The 18175-nt window shown below is 44.5% G+C and overlaps 1 protein-coding gene across 6 annotated transcripts in view; it reads right to left on the bottom strand.

Annotated features, from left to right (window-relative positions):
* PIP5K1B (phosphatidylinositol-4-phosphate 5-kinase type 1 beta) overlaps positions 1–18175 on the bottom strand; it is a 299484-nt gene that overhangs the window by 192021 nt on the left and 89288 nt on the right. Inside the window, exon 1 of one of the 6 annotated variants that reach the window (XM_038527141.1) lies at positions 16456–16507. The exons of 4 other annotated variants lie outside the window; for them this stretch is intronic. The gene's annotated coding sequence lies outside the window, so the exon portion shown is untranslated. Of the gene's footprint in view, positions 1–6272; positions 6381–16455; positions 16508–18175 lie in introns of those variants that run through there. One more of the 6 variants, XM_038527140.1, reaches the window with a different exon arrangement.

Genomic DNA, 18175 nt, shown 5'->3' on the forward strand with positions numbered 1-18175 from the left:
GCTGGGCATTGCAACCATCCAGGTAGCCTTCTGAAAATTAAGATTCTTGGTCCACACACCACAACAACCAAATCACTACCTCTGTGTGGTGAGTCTGGGGAATCAATACTTTCAGCATGCTTCATAGGCTTAGGATCATCTTAATCACCTTGACTAGGAAAGGCAATAAAGATGTTTTACTACTTCAAAAGAGCTGTCAGGGTCCAGTAGGGAAAACGGAAACCATTCCGGGTGTGTTAAGAGAGGGAACTTAGGGGAGCCTGGGTGGTGTAGTCGGTTAAGCATCTGACTCTTGGTTTAAGCTCAGATCGTGATCTCATGGTTGGGGGACCGAGCCCTATGTCGCGTTCTGCCTTCAGCGTGGAGTCTGCTTGAGATTCTCTCTCTCCCTTGGGCCCTCACACTCATGCTCTCTTTCTCTCTGAAGTAAATAAATTAATTTAAAAACAAGAGAGAGGGAACTCAATACATGGAATTAGGTATAAACTTGACAGGTGAGCCGAAAAGCTAGGCAAAAATGGCGATGAGATGCAGAGATTCACATCAGCAGGAAGCCACTAGGGCTTTAAAGGCTAGAGACACACTGACAGAAAGGGGTGTTAACAAACCTCAAAGGCTGGGGGTCATCTGTTGGGACCAGAACACTGTGGTGAAGGCTGACTGTAGACACTAGAGCCACAGAAGGAGAGGCACATTGGGAGGCATGGGGAAGACAGAGTCACTTATGGAGACACCCCCCTCCCCCAAAGGCAGAAGATGGGGAAAAACATCCTGGATTCTCCTTACCCCCTGTACCCGCCAATCCCTGTCTATGGCTCCCACAGACCAGCCCACTGAAAGCCATCTGATGTGAGGAGCCTGGAAATGCATCCCACAAGGGATGACTGTCTTGTGACACTGAAAAGAAGAATGACATATGCCTTTGAAGACACACAGGCTGATGACAGGCCACAGAATAACATATAAAACATAAAATGAAAGGGGGAAAGCAGATATGAGCTAATGATAATGCATAAGAAACATAACATGATTCTCAAAGGAAATGTGGATTGGGAGGTAGGCCAGGAGCTGGTACAAACATTTCTATTTTTATGACTCCCGGGATCTGCAGAGAGCTTAAATAGAAGATGGCTACAAAGTAGTCAGGCTCTTCGGTGGCCTCTTCATCAAGTGTGGGAGTGAGGCGGTGACTTGGGACAATGTGCCTGGGGTCAAGTCAAGAGGTAGCAGGGCTGAGATCTGATCCGGAGTTGTCTGACTTCAAATCTGTGCTCTCCACAATAACGCACTCTCTCTCTCCTAGTTATCCAACAATCAGAAGATTGTCTAATAAATGGCACACTTCATTTTTCAATTTGTAAATGCAATCAAAACGTTAGCCAACAATATTTATTTACATAATTCTTTTCTGTAAAATTTGTTCTACATCAGTGAGTCTCAACCTAGAGGGCATTTCTGAATTTACAAGGTGGTAGGGAAGTTTTTGAAAACTCTAGAGTTTCTAAAACTTTTAGATCTGTGACACCTGGAGGCCATATTGGAGTTAGTGGTAACACTTCCAACCTCTAGCTAGGGCCAGAGAAGTCCATATTTTTAATTTGTCACAGATCGTGTCTGCTTTCTAATAAGCAAGGCCAAATGAGCAAGGGGAAAACAGCTAATTATCTAATTACCCAACTACATAGGCCAACCTGTAGACAGATGCAAGAGGTGAGGGGCACTACCCACAAGTCCTTACTGGTCTTCTCATAAAAACAGACACTTCATTAAATACTGATGAAGCTAAGCTACAAGGAAGAATGGGCAGGACAGGAGAATAGGCCTCTGAAGGTTTAGGGTTTATGTCCATGTCTGCTGTTAACTCTCTGGGACCTTGGGCTCCTATTTATGTCTCTTCTGCCATGAATTCTGCTGATTGCATTAGTGCCAGTGGTTTGGTGCCACTGCCATTTCTTGGGTAGAGCCTCATCTCAGATCCTCCTTGGAATGAGGAGAAGACTCATTAATTATTTGCTCATTATAAGTGCAACCTGCCCTATGGGAATAGATCTTCCACAAGATAGCCATATTCAAATGTTTTCTTGCCATTCAGACTACATATGGTAACACTATCTAGAACATTTCCCAATAGGGAAAGCAATTAAAAAATATTTGGGGCCTTCGTCATGCCTGCATGTCAATGTTCGTCATTTGTGTTTAAATTATGCTCTTCTGAGTTCATATTCATTACCTGCCAGCAAACTAATTCATGCAATCTTTCTTTTTCTTTCTTTTCTTTCTTTCTTTCTTTCTTTCTTTCTTTCTTTCTTTCTTTTCTTTCTTTCCTTTCTTTCTTTCCTTCCTTCCTTCTTTCTTTCCTTCCTTCCCCTTTCCTTCTTTTCCTTCCTTCCTTTTCTTTCTTTCTTTCTTTCTTTCTTTCTTTCTTTCTTTCTTTCTTTCTTTCTTTCTCATTCATTCATTCATTCAATTCACTAATTGAACATTACATGTCAGGCAGTGAATGGGGCCTTGAAGCCATAAAGACAAAGATCCTAGTCTTCAAAGAAGTCACATTAGCAGGAGAGACAGACATGGGGACAGCTACAGTATAACGTGGTATGTGTTCTACTTTGGGTTCTCCGAGGAGAAACTATGCAAATCAGCCTACAGGGAGCCTGGAAAGCTCCATTTCTGCAGAATACCGAAAATGGACTTAGAGCAGCACTCATGGGACACAAGGTTGAGAAGCACAAAGTGAGCAAGATGCCAGGCTCCACAGCAGCTTGCTTAGAGAAAGACCCAGCAGCATGAAGGAACATATTTAACATAGTTTCGAGGGTGTGCATAAGATGTTGAATTTGTGTGTGTGTGTGTGTGTGTGTGTGTGTGTGTGTTTAAAGGAATTTACCCAGAAGCAGCCCAAAGGTTAGAATGTTACTTAAAGGTTTACAAACAGATTTTCAGATCGCTTATTCTACCTATGATCATAAGTCCCTGTTCAATTCTTCGCCTGAATAAAAACACACTTGTGAAAGTTTATATATATTCATGAAAACCTCAAAAGCCATTCTTAGGAAAATGTCAGCCTTGTAAACAACTCTGTTGGGGAGGAGAATATGGCAGTCCTTCCAGGGCATTAAGCAGTTTGATACTTTTTTAATGTGATTTTGGCAATAAATAGCAACAAGTAGGAAGCATCAAGTAGGAAAAATCAAGCCTTAAAAATGGGATGAAGTATTTTTCCAAGGTTTAAATGTTATTTAATACACATATAAAATTAAATATTCAATATAAGTATAACAAAAATACATCAAACTGAAAATAATCCTTGACAGAGTTTGAAGAGTAAAAATGCCTGTATTTTCCAGACCAGAAGAAACTTGTTATATTAAGAAATCATAGGGCCAGATTTATTTCCTTTAGAGTATCTGCAGAAACTGTTGAAGAAATACAGCCAATCTGCATGTGAAGTGGATGCACAAGGGAAGGAGGTCACCTATACACACGTTGTGTTCAGACACAAGGTATGTTGCTCATCTGTAGGCTCTAATGCTATAGAAACAGAACCGTGGGGCTCTTGGACTCAACATAAAGTTCCCCTATCCTTTCTGATGAATATAATTTAAATGAGGCTTCATTTCATGTATCTAATATTTATATAACCAAGGCACTGCCAAAACCAATTCCCAACTACAGCACCTGCTCCCTAGGAATCAAAATGGAGACCAATCAAAACAAATTGCGGGGCTCTTATATTCTCTCATGAAACACATTCACTCTCAGAATGGATCTCACAAAGGGAATAAACAGAATAGCTATAAATGGCAATGACAAAAGGCTCAGCATAAAATGAAACACTCATAATGTGTGTTTTCAACAAAGGTGGTGCTCAAAGAATTCATAAGCCTTTTCAAACCAAGTCCTCTCTGCAAACAGTAGACAGAAGGAAGCAGCCCATGAAAACAACTTTGTGCAATTCATGGCTCTCGGACTGGTGCAACTCACAGCCTTTCAAGAAAACACCATTACTGCACACTTTCCTCCTGCTCCAATTTTCAATTTAAATACACAAAGACATCGAATGGGTGGGTAGGTGTATTTGGTGGTGGTGTTAGAGGGTCAGGAGTCATGACACCTGGGCTTCCCTTTGGCATGTGAGAAAAGAATGTATGAAGATTTGCCAACACTGTTACTTTATCATCTTGTCCCAGAGACATCTGGAATAATCACTAAAGATCTCACACAGCTGGATTTGTTGCCCCTTTATAATGCTTAAATGTCTGCTTCCCCACTTTTTGCTACACATTTGGTATGAGGCCAACTTTGCGATACTGTATTTCTACCATACTGCAAAGTTTCTCATTTTTAAAAATTTACCAGATTATGCTTTCTGTCCACATTTTACTTCTGAACTATTCCCATCTTCCTCCTCCCCAAGATTACATGCCAGGAATTATTTAATTGTTACAATAGCAAGAACAGTGCAAACCCTATGCAAATATAAAGCCAGTTATAACTGGTAGACAATGTTTGGATTCAGAAGTAAAGAACCAAAATCTATTTGGTTTTGCTCTTAGAGCAGTTTGCAAAGCATTTCTGGATCTGTTTCATCTTCTATTGAGAAAGCCAAAGTAACAGATCTCCTGTATGCCCCAAATGCAAAGGACAGCTGGTGGCTTACCCGAAAGAACTTCCTCTGCACCAGGTGCTGGGGGCGGCGGGGGCGGGGTGTGTGTGTGTGTCTGTGGGGAGTCTGGAAGAACATAGAAGGGTGTAAGCAGGATTGTGGTTGAGCTCATGAAGAATGCTGCTGAAGGCAGAAAGACGTCCAGCAGAGGAAAAATTCTATCCAAAAATATTCTATAGTTCCGGGCTTAATGAACCTGACCATCAAGAAGTCATGAGAGCATTTTCCAACGAGGCACAGATGTAAATGCAGAGAGACAGGGAAACATGAGTAATGAGATGACCACGTCTGACATGCTCCTCACCCAGGAGGGTACTCATCCACTCGGACATTTATTCCGGCATTATTCCTGTATATACCACTTTGGGGGCACATAATGAATACGATGGTCTCTGTTGTCAAGGCACTTAGAAGAGAAGCCAAAACACAGGCACACAGAATAATGAGAAAGTCTTTAACAGGATTAGGAGTTAATTCCTTTTACTTGGCTTTGCTTCTAACAAGTATTCAATTATCACAGTCAGAGGGCTCATCTGGAATGTTCTAAAAAATGCAATAAAGAATTAAAAAGAGGGGAAAAAAAACCCCCAAGGCCAAGAGATCATAAATCAGCTATTAATCACTAGTTATTAAATTTCCCGAGTGTTTGCTATGTGCCTGGTTGTGTTTAAGACACACTGAGCAGAGAGATGCTTTTGATGGACCTGTAGAACCAAGGGTAAGAGGCATCGTTCAGACGACAGGGAGGTGACACAGGTCGAGGTAAGAGGTTGGGGACACGAGTGCAGAAGGAGACGGCTCGTGACAGAGGAAGATGACGCTGACTGAACAGAGGGGAGTTGAGGTGGAGATGGTGATCAGTCCCCGGGCTGCGCGGCCTTGGGAGCCGACCATGGGTATGACAAATTACGGAGCATCTGCTCAAGGCTTTTGAGTAGGAGGCCACAGAGATTTTCAAAAGTGTTATTACCAGATGAGATGACATGGGGAGGGAGGGCCAGAAGGAAGGCATGCACCTGGCATCTGCTGTGGGCATCCCGGTGACAGGAACCTAGAAGGTAAAGGTGGAGCTGGAGTCTGTGGGAGGAGCCCTGCATGGCAATGACAAGGAAAACGTTGCCAGAACCTGGGCACCGACAGGTCTGGAAGCCCAACATGGCCAAGGTTTCAAGCTTCCCTACCTATGGAAGATCACAGCACTTCTCAGAGAGGCTGCCCCTCTGCCCTGGTGCCACCCTCGCCACCCCCGTCCCAGCTGCCCAGGGAACAGGGGAGGGAAGGCACAGATTACCACCATGGAGAACTTTCTACAACGTGGAGACCCAGTGGGTCAAGCGGTGTTGGCCGTGGCCTCGCCAGGTCAGGTCTGGCCTGCACCAGCCAAAGTCACGGCAGAGTAAAACCAAGTACAGGCAATTCAACCAGATGGTAGGCAGACACACAGACTAGGGAGACAGACAGACAGACAGAGATGGTACTACTGCCTCACGGCTGTCCAGCCCTGCGAGTCCTGCCGTGTTCCCCAGCTAGCAGCTGGGTTCTGGAAGGCCCCGGTATCTACCTCCCACATCCACCATTCACTTGAGCTCCCTGCAGGGGTTCTAACCTGAAGATGACAATCAAGGCACTCTCCGTAGGCTGCCACAGGCTTAGCTGAGGTCATGGGCCCGGCCTCCACCTGTCACCCTCTCCGAGGAGCCACACACCGTTGGGACAGATGGTGACGGCGTGGTGGTCACGGGAACAGGCTCTGAGTCACCCTGTCCAGCTCTGACAGCTGTACGGTGCCCATGAGTCACTTAATCTGGCGCCTTAGTTCCCTCCTCTGAGCAATGGGAAGCACCACAGGGCCTTTCTCCTGGGGCAGGTGTGAGGGGTGATGCATCTATAAAGCCCTTTTGGTGACCTTGGCATGGAATACCCGCTCCAAAAACTCACTGTCATCATCCTCACCATCAACCAGCCTCACCAGGTCAGGGTGAGATCCTGTCACTGCCCTGCCTCCTGAGTTCCTGCTCAGGCCGCTCTTCTGCTGGCCTCCCTGCCTCCCTCCTTCAGGGCAGAGAGCCTCTGCATGTACACATGTACACACACACACACACACACACACGGTTGCCTGCACCTCACAAGGCCCTCTCAGGTCTCAAGAGAGCATACCTCTGCCTAGGCCCACACTCTGTTCACCCAGAAGGGGCCTCTCTGTGAACCCAGGTATCGGTCAAGTGTCTTCCCGTCTTGGAGGACTTCCTGATTCTTTTCATTCTAGAATACAGTGCCTCCCATGCTGGGCCCTGCTAACCCTCCGCCAACCACTTACACTCTGGGGTTTCTGGGGCCCCAGGCCGCATTTGCCCTCAGTCCCATCCATGATGATTATTAAAGCTAATCTGTACGGAGCGTGTCTTGTGCCAGGCACGTGTTAAGTGCTGCCTGAGTTCACCCATTCGAGTCGCCCAACACTTCCTGGAAACAGGTTTCTGTTATTATCCACATTTTTCCAGCCGAGGGGGCAGAAGCACAGAGACGTTACATAACATGCCCAGGCTCACACAGCGAGTGAGTAGCAGAACCAGGATTGCAAGCACACAGGCTGCTCACTGCTCACTTCCAAAGCCCGGCTCCTAACCACTTCCATTTATCTCCTTACACCCCCTCCCTGCCATCTGGGCAGCTAGCCTCCTGCTTCCCAGAGGGACAACAGGTCCCTCCACTGGCTGCCTTTCCTACCCGTGAACTCCGGAGCACAGGTGACCCCAGCCTTCTGTCTGGTGCATAGCCACAGTGTGTCCCAGATTTCTTCTAGCATGCCCCTGCCTGGAGCCCCCATTCTCCATCATCCCAGAGTTCACCTTGGCTTTCACCTTGGGGGCAGGAGCATGCTCAATCTCTCCTGGTACCCTCCACGTCCTGACCCTGGCCACAGCCTTGTCTCACTCCCCCTACACTTGGGGTTGAATCCTCCAGAGACAGGTGCGCACTGCCTGCCTTCACTTCTAGAGGCAGAAGTGATCTTTCATGATCTTCATGGACGTCTCCAAAGCCTTGACCTGACAGTGTCCTATATACAGTGTCCCTGAAATGTCTGTGGAGTGACCGATGACCAGACCTCCTTCACTGAGGGCCCCTATTCTCTTGGCTCCCTTGGCTTGGCCAACACTGCCAGCCACTTACCCTAAGTCCCTTTCCCGACGTTCTTTACTAACATAGCCCAGATTCTGTTTGGGGAGGCAATGTGCCAAGTTAGAGAAACAAGAGAAACTTGAGAGGTCGGGGGATGGTGATGTCCTGGGACATCTGTTAAAGAGGCAGACACAGTAGGCTTGGGCGTTTCTGGCACCTGTCATTTGCCCTTTGCCCTTCTGTCCATGATGGCAGCCCTGAGAGCGAGCATGAGCACGGATTCCACTTTTCCTGGCTTCCCCTACCTGCCCAAATGGATGTCCATCTCTTTGGCAGGCTCCCTCTTAATGATTCATGATCTACAGGGTGTTCTGTATTTTTTCTTCTCATTCCTTCTGAATAATCTCATCCATTCCCAGCGGCTTCAAATGCAACCAACCTATGATGACTCCCAACTAACACTGGATCCCAGATAACCTTCTTGAGCTCCAGATCTGTATTAATTTTCAGTTGCTTGCAGGGGCCCTACAGCATCTTATGGGCTCCATAAATCCCATAAGCTCCAGCTGCAATTTCTCATATCCTGCCTCACTGGGAGAATGCTACTGTCTTCCACCTGGTGATCCAAGCCCCAAATCAACGGGCCACCCCAGTCCTCCTTAACACCCCCCCCCACCCTAGTCCATCAATCAAGTTCTCTAATCTCCTCAATGGTCATCTTTGGTTCTGATCCTTTCTTGGCATTTTCCCTGCTACCATCTTAATGGAGACCCCAGGGTTCCTTGCACAGATCACTGCCTCAGCCTCATTAGTCAGCCTGGCTGAGGCACAATATGGCTACAGGGACCCTTTCTATGATGCAAAACTGTCTATGCCACGCTCCTTCTTTAAAACGCTGCAGTGGCTTCCCCACTGCTTCGGGGCAGAACTCAAAGTCTTTGGCAGAGCACATGACCTCTCCTGACGGGGTCTCTCATACCTCTCTCCCCACTGCCACCCCCATCCCCCACAGTTGCGGCCATATGGGATGACTTCAGGTGGCCCATATGGGATGACTTCTGGTGGCCAGATGCCTGCCTTTGCATTCATTGTGGTGCCTGACATGCCACTGGCCCTCTCCCTGGCCAGGTGTTCCTCATCCTCAAGATGTAGCTCAAGCACCACTTCCTTCTACAAGCCCACCCTATTCCTCCCAAATCAGGGTTCACTGCTTCTCCTCCATGCTCCTGGGGTGCCCTGAGCCTGCCCCTATCATGACACTGACTCACCAAACTGCCATCACCATCCATTGCTTTCAGGGCAATCACCTTGCCCTATTTACGTGTAAATCCTAAAACATAGCACAGTGCATGGCACACGGACAGACTCGAAAGTTGAATGAACGTGTCTATGAGTCTGTCCACTACACTTCTTAGACCCGCCAGCTGGAGGGCAGACAGGATGTCTTATCATTGGTCCTGACACGTTAAGTCAATGCTTAATAAATGTTTTCTTCCTCTCCCTTTGAGCACTGGATGATAAATCAATGTTCAAGTTGTTGTTTTGTTTTGTTTTAAGAATGATAGAATAAGATGAAAAACAAGGATAGTGATCAACTTGGCATCCCAAATACTTCATACTTCAAGGAGGTATCTTGCTTTTCTCTTTTTGCTTTCTGCCCTTCTCTTCTTGTGTTAGATCCACTTCACACAAGATCTTCTTAGTTTCTTTAAAGTGGATTCTCCTTTGGAATAATTTTCAAAACACGATCCTAAGTACAGTTCACATCTACTGTAGATATATTGGATTGACCCACAAAATCACAAAGAACGTAAAAGTGGCCAATGGTCTCCCCACCCAGAGAGGCCCACCATTCACCTTTTGGAGCATCTTCTTCTCATCTGTTTTTTGAGATGCTGACTGCTCTCTACCTCCTCACTGCCTCTAGAATGGCACAACATATTAAGAGCTCTAATACTCTGGGACAAACATCATTCATTCCATCAGAATTTAATATGGCATGAGTCACAAGGCAAAAATGAAGACCCTGTACAGCAGCTACTCTGAGTAGGAGAGACTTCGAGCTGAGATTGGGCTTCTCTTAGAGTAAGGTGCCTTCATCTGCAAACCTCACCTGGGTGTGCCCACGGCACTCTGGTCTGCAAAAAACAACCTTACTTTTAAGGGAAGACATAATTCAAGACTTTTGCTTATCTGTCCGCTCTGGCAAAGACTTCTTGGTAAGTGGTACATTCAGTTCAGGGGAGTGATTCTTAATCTTATTATTAAACTATTTCAATTCCTATCGTTTTGAAAGTGGGGGGGGGAGCAAAATACCAAATCTTCAGCTTTAGGATATTTCAAATCTCACCTGGCAGGATGCCTCAAGGTTCACTGCTGTGCTGATGCCTCAAAACGAAACATACCCTCTTTTTTCAGTATCCAGGAACAGGATAAACCCCAAGTTCAGCCCAACTAAAAGAGATCCAGGAAGGATGGAGCAATGTTGTGATTATCAGCAATCCAACAGGAAAAATATGTGCCTTTTCCCTAGTGTGAATACAGCTAAATATCCCTGGAGTTCCAGGCACCCTCCTGCCTGGGCTGGCTGTTTCCCCTTGGAGAGCTGCACTTGGAGGATTTTCATCAAAATACACAGGGCTATGTGTTGGCTCAAGAAAAGCACCTGCCCGCCCCCCTGCCCCCCTTTTGCCAAACACAATTTCAATTCACCTTATTGGAAGTCAGACAGAAGGATCTGGGATAAAGTGATGGCTGGGCCTACCTATGGATCCATCTATCTATGTGGTGGCCACATGTGTTGAACGAGACAGGCCTATGAGCACTGGGGATGGGCATGGACACTTGGGACTTGGATGAACAGCTTCCTGTTTGGGACATGGGTGGAGCGGCAAGGAGATACAGGTATGGAGACAATCACTCAATACATTCTGGCACTTGGAATGCTTACAGCTTATGCATCTCATGAACCTGACAGCAATGAAGCGCTTGGGCCTGAGCTGCCCACATTTTCTACCCTGCCAGGACCCTGGAAAGCTTAGGACATTTTCATTTGAATGACAACAAAGCACCCCTTCTGACTTAGCAGAAGCCCACCTCTGTCAAAAATGAGAAAAACATCTCCCCTGGGCAGATTCAGCCAAGAGAAAGGACCCTTGGCACCAGCACATTCCAGGCTTAGCAGCTTTTGTGGGCTACAAAGTACTTTCATTTGCTCTTCAGTTTGCACCTTTGTAGAACCACACATAGTGGATGTAGAGACCTATTCTCAGTACAGGTTGCAGCCCCAGGCAGCTGATCAGGATGGGCCTTGAACACTAGGGTAGCCAGTAAGGAGCAGCAGTGGAGCTCAGCAGGCTCCGGGATGTCCAGTCACCCTGATTCATCACAAGTCAGATAAGCCAGGGAGGACTGGATTATTCCCTCAGAAACACAGAGGTGCTTGTTCAGGGCCTGGGCCAGGTGCTGGAAGGGAGGCAGGGCTCAACACAGGCAGTCTAAGGAGAGGCCTGTCCCACAGGCGCAGGGGCCGGGCCTGCACCTGGTGTGCTGTGAGGTTCCTGTTCACTTACCAGTAAGCTGGGCACCTGCTGCCCACAGGTACCTCCACCCTCACCAGCATCACCACTTTAAATTCCTCTGATGTGAAAAGGGTGGGCTTTAGATTTGGAATTTTCAGGCTCCTTGGCATCTTAGGCCAGAAAGGACTAACCCCTGACCCCTGCCCTGCCACCACCTTCTCTTCTCCACTGTGGTCCTGTCCCACATTTGAAGGGCCCATGTGCACATGTGTAGACAACCCTGCTCCCCATCCTTCAGACCCTGGAGTGTTGTCACTGGGGCATGGCTGTTGTCCCTCAGGAGACCTGGGAAAGAGGCCCTCAGAGTGGGCTCAGCATCATTAGTGCAGAGAATTCTGGAATGTGGGGTCCTGGTTCCCTGGAGCATGGCAGAGAAAGGATCACATGGGCTTCAGCTGGGCACATCTCTGGGCTTCTCAGACTTGCTGTGGAGAAGAGGCACAGCCAGACAAAGGCCAGAGAGAGAAGCCCTTCCAAGTACAAGACCACTGGTAGGTGTTCCAAGGAAGCGCTGCCCCTGAGTACTGCCTGGAGCTGTACTGCTTGAGAACAAGGTTCAAGCGGCAGTCAAAAAACAGTATAATCTGTGCTTGGAAAGGGTGGGTACAGGTTCCTCAGAGGAGCACACGGATGGGGCATGGAGCCTGGACTCTGGGAAGGCTCCTCTGAGGAGGTGTTACCTACCCCTTAGGGTTGTTTTGTAAATGATGCCTTGCAGACAGCAAGGGAGAAAAAGCTGGAAGTGTTCCAGGGCACAGGAGCACCATTTGCAAAGGCATGGAGGTGAGACAACATGGTGCCTTCCAGAAATAATTATTTGTCATCGGGCAAATCTAGGGATACCAGCAGGAATCTGGAAGGTTCTGCAGGAAAGGTCTTGTGTGTCATGCTAAGGCCTCTGGAATAATAGAAGAGTCACCAAAGAGGACTTCATTCTTTTTCACAACTGGCACGTGCCCTCAACTGAATCAAAGAACAGGATATGTACTATATAGAGAGCTTCAGTATTATCGATTATGCTCCAAATGCTTCTTTAAAATCTATTAAAGCAACATATTGATGGAAAGTGTGGTTTTAGCTAGAGCCCAGGCCTTTCTTTAGCTTTGCATGTACACATCTAATGGGCAGCTCCCTTTGGATTTCTCAGAAACATGTTAGACATAACGTGCCCTCAGCAGAACCCAAATGCTCTCTCTTGACCTCCTCATCTCATTCAACAGCCCCTTTTTACTCAAGGCAGAAGACCAGGAGTCATCTTGGATTTCTCTCTCACCCCCCGCCTGCCCACTGCCCTCCTCCAAGTCCTGCTGCTTTCTGAGAACCACCTCTCCTCTCCATCCTCATGGCTATCCTTCAGCCCCAGTAACAGCACCTTTGGCCCGGACTCATATGATAGCCTCCTCCCGGTCTCCCTGCCCTCCTTCCCCACAAGGCGAGAATGATCATACAAGAAAATCCATTTGGATCAGTCCCTTGTATAAAATCCTTTAATGCCTTTCTCACTGTATTTGAAATAAAATTCAAACTCCTCATCTTGGCCTATAAGACCTTGTAAGAGCAGCTGCCTACTTGCTTTCCATCCTCAGCTCATGCTGTCTTTTTCCCTTCCCCTATCCCAGGCAGGTGCTTCTCTACCATTTAAATTCTCCACCCCTGGTGTATTTCCTTCCCAATCTTTATTGTAATTGGCAATGATTTCATTATCTGGATGTGCCTTTCTTGCGGGCTGGGGGTGGGGGTCTACCTCCCTTCTCTATAATATATAAACTCCATGAAGCCAGGGAATTAACATGTCTATTCGTAATATTAGTAACGAGATAAAACTGTTAATGAAAGCTCAAGGTCAGGCCCACAGTAGGTGTGCAAGAAATATTTACCCAGTGAACAACATTACAACCATATCAGAAATTCACCCCACTTATCAATCTCCAGACTTTTTGTTAATTGGGCTTCTCGAATCTAAAAAAAAAAAAAAAAAAAAAAAAAAAATCCTTGCTTATAAAACAAGCTCAAAATTAATAAAGGAATCATTATACTTGGAAGAAGTTTAATTCAAATCTGGACTCCAAAAGATTATTTGCTTCAAGTATTCGCATTGTTTAGTATGTGAAATTCCATAGAGAAATAAAAAAAATTATGATGGATGCAAATTCATTTATTAAAAAAATTATGGCTATAACATAACAGTACTACATGCCTGCTTTAATGTGGAAAATATTTAAATAAGATCATTATGGTTCTCTTACAACATATCTATTTAGTCTAAACCTCTGGTTCATTTCCACTGTGAATCTATTTTTTTCAAATCTCAGAATGTACAGCCCAAGGCTTTTCCAATGCTGAGACCAACTGATGTACATGGTATTTTGAAGTATTATTAAGAGCACAAAAAATTTAGTCAATAATTTAAACTACAGATTCTTTGTGTAGTCTATCTTTCTCTTTGTGAACAGCCATAATTCTAAGCTATTAAATCCAAGGCAGGAAAAAAAAGTATGTCACTGGGATGGGAAGTAGTGACACGAACATATTATTAAGCCATGTCTATTTCATTTACTTTTTTAAAGATAAAATGATTTAATAATTTTGTAAAAAGGAATAAACAAATAATCAGGTTTTTAAAAAGTCAGCTACAGGAAAATGAGAAAACATTATTTTTAGTAAAGAAAATTTAAAACCTTAACTCAAGAACTGTTTTACATGAGGATTACAATTCTTGTTTGCTGGAAATTCCCAGAATAAAACTGTCTTTTGCAGAATCCATGACACTTTTCGTGGACCCCCTGTCTCTTGTTATACCTCTTCACTTATCAATCTGGTAATGAGTTGCTTCTTTTAAAAACACCTTTGTTTCTCCCTTCCTCTGAACTCCAGTACCATTTTGGAAATATGACTATTATATATCACAAAAAAAAAGTACTACAAAGCACTGTTAGGTTTTTATCTGTATGTATGTGGATCCCATCTAGATAGCTTAAGGCCTTGCTCATCCCTCTTTGTAACTCCAGTCCCTAGCCCAGTGCCAGCTAGCTACATCGTAGGTATTCGTCAGACATTTATTGCAAAATGAACGATCAAGTCATCTCTATTATTCCTTTTCCTAAGACTTAGAAGTTTGGTGACCATATTTTATAATCCTAATACTGACAAACATGATGTAATAAGGATTTTTGTCATCTCTTGGTGCATGAAACAGAACTATGCTAGTTTTAATGTCAAGATTTCTGAGACTTTCAATGGGCAGCTGGAGGTAATATTTGCTATCACGAATAACTTGGAAAATTGGGATCTCAAGTTGCTAGAGGTATGAAAGATGGAAACAGTGGTGATCTTAAGTCTGTGGGGCAGATATCTATTTAACTGGTCTCCTCCTTCATCACCTGCCCTCCATCCCTCACGTTTCAGTCTTTCTTCCACTGAAATAGCAAACTGTAACAACCTACCTACTGGTGACCCTACTAACTCTCAATTAAAGATCATTCTACTTTAGGAGATAAAAACCTCAGGGCAACATTTTCCTGGTGACATTTCATAACTCTCTAGTTTGGATTGAATGAGGAAAAGGCTGTTGCAGATTTATAAAAAAAAAAATCTGAAAAACACAATATTTCCAGGGAACTATACTTTTTTCCCCCAGTCACACAAAGGGGCTCCAAATGTTACCACTAAATAAATCACTCAAAATGGACTTGGAAAAGAATGTTTTAAAAGTGGACAAAATTTAATTGAAATGAACATATCTGCTATTTAATATTGGCATGTCCAAGAAAACTCTGGGGGGGGGGGTCTTTGAATTTCAAAAGTTGTTCTGACATACATCAAAACACTTAACTGAGAAGAAACCGGAAACGTTCTAAAGAGCCAAAAATAGTTGGTTAACTATAACACAGTACAGCCACAGAGGGTAAAATGATGCAGAAGTATATTTAAAATATTCACTGTATATTACATGAAAAACAGTAGTTTATGGAGCTGACTCTACAGTATAGTGCCATTTTGGGATGAAAGTTATATACACAAATTCTATCACAGACAAAGCCCAGGATGATATACATGGGAGTATAAACAGTGGCATCTCAGTGTACTTTTTTTGCTTGTTAGAATTTTCTAAAGTTTCTCTGCTTTATCACCAGAAAGAGAGAGAGAGAGAGAGAGAGAGAGAGAGAGAGAGAGAGAGTGTGTGTGTGTGTGTGTATTTTAGCCCATTTGGCTATTTCCTCTCATCTTTTTTCACATTATTAAAATACCTGGCTTATGAAAGTTTACTTAAAAGTAAAAGTCATCTAAGCTCCTCTCCTAACTATACAGAATTTGACTGACTGTGTGAAAATCAAAGCAGCTTTCTGTATTCTGGGCTGTGAAATGTCAAGAAGAGGAAGAAACTCAGCAATTTTCATGAGTGTTAGGAAAACTAAAAGGAAAACTTACTGACTTCCTATACCATAAAATTTGTAACATCACTTCCGTAGACTGTGCACTGTAAGAGTCTGAGTCTAGAAGGTTTCCTAAAACCTAACGCACCCACTGATGGGCAGCAACGAAATACACTATGACATGCAGAACATATTTCCATGAGCATGCATCCCCCTACCCCGACCACCATTTCCCAAACACCAACTATCGTCAGTAATAAACACTGAGTTTTCCATAGTTAAAAATTGGTATTAGGAAAGCTACATAAGTCAGTATCCCCTTCTTCCAGGAAATGTGCCATAGAGACAGGTGCTTAGTTCATATATTACACATATTTTTCAGATTCCCGTTTATTTAGGTCACCAGTTTCCTGGTCAGTAATTTTGCATGCCTTGTCCCCTCTAATTTTTACTACTTTTGAGGTAGGAGTTATACCCATTTAACAAGTGAAAAGGCCAAGACACTCAAAGATTAAGACATTGGCCTAAAATCACAGAACTGGGAAGTGGAAAGGCTAGGTCTGAAATGCAGTTTTTACCAGTCTGTGGAGGCTGTGCTTTTTAACCATTATGGTAACACTACCTCCCCAGCCCACCCCTAAACACACACCATCAACAACAAAATAAGGGCTAAAGGCAGTAGGCAGTACAGTGATGCAGAGGAAACCCACACTACCTAGAGCCAGGAGAAGCAGAGGAGGCTCCATGGAATGAGCAGGACTTGATTGGAGTCTTGGAAGACAGAAATGCAGTATCAGGAGAGAGCGGATCCCAGAGCAGGCAACGTTCTCTCCTGGGTACAGATCTGGCTTAGATGTCCGAGTCCTCTTCTAGAAAGGATTGGGACAGGCTGCCCAACCCACAAGAATGAGCTTGACAATATTTTATAATTAGAATGAAATTTGAGCAATTCAACGCAAAGAAGGCATTCTTTCTTCCTTATCATTACTGGTGCCCTCCTCTCCCACCGTTCGACAATAATTTTGAAAAGGAATACGAAAAAAATAATCGGTCCCTAAATAAAACTCTAAGAGGACAATGAACTACTTAAAAAAAAATTCACAGCACTCACTGAAGAGGAAAATGTCTCTGGGTTAAGAAACTGGGCCAAACGTACAGAAGTAATTGTGTCACGGGTGTGGAACTAAATTTCAATTTATAAGTGGAAAAAAGCCATCAAAAATAGATGACAAGGGAATAAAATGAATCAGACGAATTCATGAAGAAGTGAATCAGTAAGCCTTTAGCTTTTATAGTTTACTCATGTTTGGAGTAAAAACATTTACTTATAGATTTTTCCCCTCACAATAATGCAAACAAACAAAAAATCAAAAAGGAAAGAACATTTTATTTTGTCCTGTTTTTCTTGCCCAGACTATAATCACATATATGTAAAAAGATGTTTCTTGGGAAATGCTTATAAACAATTGATCAGTAGGGACGATGACCCTACCTGGGTTCTTCTGTATTCTCAATGATCTGAAATAACTCACTTTCTTCAGCCAGGGGGTGGACTCCACTCGGGGGCCTGTGCCACTCTGATAGGGTTTCCAGCCCAGCGCTCCACAACAAGGACTCTCACCAAGGTGGCCTGTAACACCTGTGTTACTAAGTCAGCGCTCAGTGATCTGTCCTCATTTTACTAGTCAGATCAGGTGCGACTGACACACCTGGTCACTCCGTCTCCTTCCACACAGTCTCTGGGCCACCATATTCTCTTGGTTTTCCTACCTCGTTGGCTGCCCCCTCTCGGTGTCCTCTTACTGTGACAGAGTGCCCCACGGTTCAGTTCTTATCCTATTCTTGACACTCATTCATGTGACCCTTAGTGATTTCAAGTGTTCTCCTGATTCTACAAACCATCCAGTTATTGGTAGATGATTCTCAAGAATGTATTTCCAGTCCAGTCCCTCTCCTGAACTCCAGACTCATAACTAACTGCTCACTTGACATCTCCACTTGAATGTCTAATTAGGATCGTTTACTTAAACATCTAAAACTGAGCTACTAGTGCCCCTAACTCCACAAGCCAAAAACAAAAATCTGACCACACTCATAAATTTCTGCATCTCGGGTGATGGTGGCTCCACTGTGCCAGTTGCTCAGATCCCCAGACCTTGCAATTATCCATTTCTCTCTCTCATGGCCATCTTAAATCTGTTGGCTCTACCTTCAAAATATAGAATATAACCACTTCTTTCCACCTCCACTACTACCACTTGCACCCAAACCACCACCATCTCTTACTTGGATTGCAGGTGGTGGCCCCCTTGCTTCTATACCTGCCCCTTAAAATCTACTATCATCTTTGAAAAAGTCGTCCAACCATCCAACCAACCATCCATCCCTCCCATCTATTTATTAAGACTTTATTTATTTATTTATTTGAGATGGAG

The sequence above is a fragment of the Canis lupus genome, chromosome 1 (assembly GCF_011100685.1).
Source record: "Canis lupus familiaris isolate Mischka breed German Shepherd chromosome 1, alternate assembly UU_Cfam_GSD_1.0, whole genome shotgun sequence".
Classification (NCBI taxonomy): Eukaryota; Metazoa; Chordata; class Mammalia; order Carnivora; family Canidae; genus Canis; species Canis lupus.